At 45.1% G+C, this 6151-nt stretch overlaps 1 protein-coding gene across 1 annotated transcript in view; it reads left to right on the top strand.

Annotated features, from left to right (window-relative positions):
• Window positions 1-6151, top strand: part of Tmem164 (transmembrane protein 164) — a 485414-nt gene that overhangs the window by 475449 nt on the left and 3814 nt on the right. The gene's annotated exons all lie outside the window — the stretch shown is intronic.

Genomic DNA, 6151 nt, shown 5'->3' on the forward strand with positions numbered 1-6151 from the left:
CTCTGGAGTTTCAACAAGAGGACTAGAAAAACATTGTTATGATATCCAGCAAAAGCTACATACCTTAAAAATGTCCCCAATGTTAAAATAATTTTTTTTTATTGAGAAAAGGAAAAAAAACAAGTTTCCACCTCCTCCCAGCCTCCCAATTCCCTCCTCCTCCTCACCTTCATGCCCACCCCCATTCCACAAGATGGAGCACAGCAGTTTCTTAAGGTATGGCTCAAGGAGCTCTCTCTCTCTCTCTCTCTCTCTCTCTCTCTCTCTCTCTCTCTCTGTTTCTTTTTCCTTCTGAAAAGTTTATTTTAAAAACAAGAAGAGGGCCAAGGGTGGCAGGGAGAAAATGAATCTCTTTTCTCTCGGAGAGGCAGCTTCAGGAAGGCTGAAGGACTATGTGCATGTGTGTATATCATTTTATAGGGTTTCCTTTCTTGCTTGGCTATTTATGTTTTTAATTTAAAAAAATTTTTTTGGCAGAGATTTTGTTCTCATTATCTGAAGGAGAGCTTTTTAAACATGCAGATTCCAGGGCTGAAACCCAAACCCAGAGACTATATTTCTATGGAGATGGTTTTAAAGTATGTATTTTAGACAATGACCAGACCAAATTAGTTCAAGAGACACCCTCATTTAGTCTTTAAGAAAATGTAGGTCTGTCTTCTGATTCGAGAGATACTGACAGGGGCTAGGTAGATTATAGCTCAGTGGTCCAGTACTTGCCTTGCATGCTTGATAACCCTGGGCTCCCAGCACTGCAAAAAAAAAAAAAAAATGAGAGGTAGCAATCTAAGCAAGCCCAGAGACATTTCCTCCTCTCCTCTTGGGGAGCAGAGTCATGGGGGGGGGGCTCAAAAGCAGAGGGCATGCTGAGGGCATGCCTGCACAGAAAGCAGAGCTCCTTCCTTCCACCACACCCCTTGCGAGAGTGAACTCTGTATCCCCAGGAAAGCACAGGGAGGGGCAGAGAGAGGAAGCCGAGGAAAGACTCTAAAAGTCTCAGCAGGGCAGAAAAGGGACTCCTCAGAGGGAGGGAGGGTGGGTGGTATTGGAAGAAGAGAACAACAGTGGTCCAGCAGTCACAGGATTGGGGAAACCCAGTGACAGCAGTTGCTGTATCGTTACATTTTGATGTCATAAGGAGGTTAGCGAAAAGAAGCAGAGACTCTGAGTTTTACGTGGGGCTCCTTCCTCCTTCTTGGGACTTACAGGTCTGTACTCTACTGAATCCACCCTCCCAGAATTGATTTCCTATTCCAGTTAGGAAATGGGCAGCAAAGACTCATTAGGTAGCCAGGAGGAGGACTTCATGGACCTCTAGCAGTGATTCTGTTTAGTTAGTTGGAGGATGGAGTGGATGCAGAACTAGTGGGAGAAAAGGCTTGCTCTACTCTAGGGCTATTGGCAGGAAAAGAGGAAGAGTGCCACTTTAAATGAGGAAAATGATGAACCAGCAGCCCTTCGTGCTGTTTTAGAACTGTACTGAATGGGGACCACCTTGACTGCTGCTGTGAGACATTCTCAGATGATGACGCATACAGCAGAAAGCAGGAAATGTTCATCATTGCTGACTTTTGTTAAACATGTCCTTTGTACTAGGCGCTATTTAGGGCTTTACAGACATTGTTTTATTTAGCCTCCACAACTCTATATGACAGATCCTGTCATTACCGTGTCCACCTTGCCCATGAGACCAAAAGTGGTTACATGACCCGACCAGGACCACCAGACTAGGAAGTAGAAGAGTTAAGATTTGAACTCAGGTGGTCCTGCTTTGTTCCCAATGGCCTAGAAAGGAAACCACATAGAGATATAGGGGTACTTAATCCTTGACATGTGGCTGTAGTGAGGTAACCTCTCTTTACACCTCATGGCTCTTTAGTAGCCATATGTGTGCCATTGCATCCACCATGAAACACCTTGAGAGTATGCTTTAATGCTGGTCTCAGAGCAGGGAAATGAATTCCTGTATATTCCTCTCCCTTGGCCTCTTGAGTAAAAAGTTTGCAGAATATTAGTTCTTTTTTACCCCTGAGCTTGAGGATCTTCCGAATTTTGGCAGCCCGTACTCAGTGGCTCAGGTAACTCACCCTGAAGATAAAGTTACAAGAAGTTCACTCACCTATTATTCCATTCTTGAAGATGTGATTCTTTCCGAATCTCAGTTTCATGCATTAGATTTCTGTTCATCAAACTCTAAAGCCTCTGCTTCAGTAAATTGTCTTGTACCCCATTTTAACAAGCTCTGTCTGACAAACGGAGCTTCTCGGTGCTTTGGGCTGTAATCTGGGTTCCCATCACAGGGTCATTTTGACTTGCAGTGATCTCAACTCCCCTCCTCTTTTCCTCTTCTTCCCTCTGTCAAGATCTGCTGTCAGAATGGGATTTACCCAGATGAGATTTAACCGGCTGACCCTCCCGGGAGGTTGGCATTTTAACTGATGCCAAAGCCCTGGGTTAAAGGAATTATGTACTTAAGACTTTTCAAGCCCCTGGGAGTGGATAGGGAGGATTTAGAAGGCCAGGGGGAACAGTTTTAATGCTTTGGAATGCCACAAGGTAGACATAAGATTCAGACTACCACTAGCGCTCAAGGCTCTGACACAAAGCCTTCCTGACAGTCAACCTCTGAGATCTGAGCGTCATTTACCCAGAAAGAGAAACTTCATGAGATCCCAAATACTAAACCAACAGGCAGCAGCCAAGGAGAAAACAAGTTCCTTCGGAGGCTAGCAGCTTTCTGTACACTGTGAAGTAATTCTTTTTCTATACTATACATACCATACATGTCCCTTCAGGATTTCTCTAGTCCAGATACCAACATCATTCTCTCTAAACCCACTTTCTACCCAGCGCTCATTGTAGAACCCAAGAAAGAAACATTTGACTTTGCCCATCACAGACACTGAAGGAGCCAGCCTGATCTCAGGGACATCTTACACTTTTTCTCTGCTTAAGGACAGTGTTGCATCCATATGGAAAGAGCCCTTTCTTAACTGTGGCTGAGAGAGCTGTTATAAGAGCTCAGATGGACGCTAGGACACAGACATTTCCTTCAAATCCCTTCCCACCAAAGACAGACTTCACTCTCACCTCCCAAATGATTCTGGATCTTGAGAATGATTTGGTCTGTCTGGTGTTGAGGGAAGGGGTGTGTGTGTGTGTGTGTGTGTGTGTGTGTGTGTGTGTGTAGGGCCTGGCTTTGCCATCTTGGGCTATTTTCCAGGAACCTCTGCAGTCCCCCAAAGCAGGTATAGAAGGGCTGACACTCTTCTCTTTCTCTCCCCTCCTCCACTTGGGGCAGCCACTGGAGCTGCTTCAGGGACTGATAAGCTGGCCGGAAACAATGTCCAGTCTCTCAGTAAAGTTGTAAAAGCATCAGAAATGCTCCTTTCCTGGGGAGCCAGCAGCTATTTTGGCCTCTCTTTCCATTAAAATATGAAGGCACTGAAAGGGACCATCTCGCTGCCTAGCAGGAAGCCTCCCCATTGTGGCAGCATTTCTAACTGCGTTGAGAATCAACCACATTGCTCTTCCTTTTTACCATGGAGGAGTTTCTAGATTCTCATTTATACCCTCCCGCTTACAACATCTTTCACAGTTTCAGCAAATTACTGCATAAAAGATGGAGAAACCAGCAGGGGCTGTGCCCACAATAGTAGCTGTGGATGCATTTAAGAAATTCAAATACCAAGGGTACACTCTTGCCATTAAATCCAACATGAGGGAAAAAAAAATCAGGTGTGAACAGTACTGATGAACAAAGTACCTCAAAGGATAGGTGGGGTTTCTGTTATGCTGGGGGGAGGCATGGGAAAGAACAGAGGCATTTTCAGTTTTCAAGCTAAGAAGCAGTTCGGTGGCAGGGGGTGGGGGGGTCTGTCAGACATTCTTTCAAAGCCTTGGACTTGCCCACACTGAATCAGATAATGATGACCATCTCCACACTCTTTCCCCCTCTCCCCCTCCCCAGAAGTCAGCGTGAACATCAGTGAGCCCGGGTACTTACAGGTGCAGGAGATTTTAGAAGAGGAAAATGGAGCTCACAGGCTCCTCCATGCCTGCCGAGTCAGTTGCATCAGATTGGGAAGTGATGATCGTAGGAAGAAGATGTTTGGGAAAAAGAGAAAAAAAAACCCTCATCTCCTCCACCCCCAGCCCTCCTCCTCTTGTCTTCTCAGCCTGCATCCAAACTTAGACCATCCCTTAGGATGGTTTCCATCCTGTCAGGCTGCTTTGTGCCTCCATGTCCCTTACCGTGAGGGTGCTGGCAGGCACATTGTCTCTTGGAGCCTGTGGCTGGGCAAAGTAGTCAGGCCTCTGGGATTAGGTTGGCAGGCGTGACTGTCCTCCAAATGATCAGGAGAGAGAGAGAGAGAGAGAGAGAGAGAGAGAGAGAGAGAGAGAGAGAGCGCAAACCCCCAAACAGGTCCAGGATTAGAATAGAGCGAGCACTCCAGGCCCTTAGCATGTTCCTGGCGTATTCCGAAAGTGGCATCCACAGCAGAGAAAGTGTCCCAAAATAGCTCTGGCTTCCAATGCCTCGCTGAAACCTGAGAAAGAATTGCTGAATTCAGAGATCTGGGTTGCTGTGGGTGTGTGATCAAAGTCAGGATTTGTTGGTAGCAGGAACTCAAACCTTGAGCTTAGGAGTGACAGGAGGTCACCCGGGTTATGGCCCGCCTTCTTGTTTCCAACTTGTCAAGTTAGAGTCGATGTCTCAAAACTCCCCTGTGCTAAGTCAGGGGGCTACAAAGAGGTCCCGGACATGCTGTTTTCATGCCCCAGTCTCTGATGCTCTAACAATATGAAATAACTCCGCTCTGCTTTCTGCATTTCAAACAAGGGAACTGATACTGTGCAAAGGTTTCTTTAACATATTTGCTTCATGACTGATGAAATTCCCTTTCCAGTAGATTTTTCATTTCTTTTGGCCTTTGGCATAAGTAAATGTCAGCTTCTTAAAAATCAACAGAGAAGAGCAAACAGTAGGGTCTCTGTGATTTTTCTTGGGATTTGAGAAATCTCCCCTCCCTGGCTTCTGACTGGATGGTGTCTGCACATTGCTGCTTATGGAACAGGGAAGGATGAGGTTCACCCAGACATGCTGTCTCATTTTTATATTTGCTGAGATCTTGGGAAACTCTCCTTTCATCAGGTATGTTGCAAACTTTAGCACTGTCTGCAGCGTGTGAGGGTCAGTATGTTAAAAGGTCAGTGTATGTCATTGTAGGACTGGCCATGGGTTTAAGAAGGAAAAGCACAGAATTGGAGTTTCAGATCTGCCTGTTTTTTTCCTTTCTTTCTCCCTCCCCCTTTTTTGGTGTGTGAATTTGAGTGAATTCTCTTCTCTGGCCCTCAGTTTCCTCTTCTGTTAAAAAGAAGACAACAATCTATTTCCTGATTTTAAACCAAAGGTATATAGCAAAGATTAATATAGAGTGATGAAAAGACGCTACCCAAAGTACACTCTGCCCCTCTCAATAAATTGTGATAGTCTTCAACTCTTCAGGAGACCCTGCCTGGTAGCTGCTCTCTGCATCAATCTGCCTACTGTGACATCAGGAAATACGAAAATTCTAGCCACGATGGGCTTCATGTCCAGTGCTCTGAATTGTTTCTGCTTATAAGTCACGAAGCTTTGGGAAAGTTGTTTTTCTTACTGTTCTGAAGCTAGCTGAGTTTTTCTATCTGTGGAGTAGTTATACAAAGCAGTCATAATCAATTTTTTGTAGTTTCAAATTTGGGGGCTTTTGTACAGCAGTTTGGTGCATAAAATATATACTAAACAACACCCACTAATGGAATCTGGGAGAGTACCTTGTGAAAACACATCAATACTTCAAAATGGAATAAATAGCTTAGTATCAATCCAGGTCCAATTCTGCTACTAAATGAGCTTGCTACAAAAATGTTGGCTTTCAGAAACTTTGAGATGTCAGAGAGGCACATAAGGAAATTGTAGGCCAGAGTAGAAATTAGTAGAAAGCTAGGCCTGGAGGAAAATGCCTATCTGTAGAAACTCTGGAGGGCAAGGCAGGAGGATCTCAAGTTCTAGGCTAGTCTGGGCAACTTAGGCAAACTCTGAATCGGGGCTGAGGATTTTCATGCATTGAAGAGGGTGAGGAATGGATGAAGGGAGTGTGTGTGTGTG

Source organism: Microtus ochrogaster, unplaced genomic scaffold, assembly GCF_000317375.1.
Source record: "Microtus ochrogaster isolate Prairie Vole_2 unplaced genomic scaffold, MicOch1.0 UNK107, whole genome shotgun sequence".
NCBI lineage: Eukaryota > Metazoa > Chordata > Mammalia > Rodentia > Cricetidae > Microtus > Microtus ochrogaster.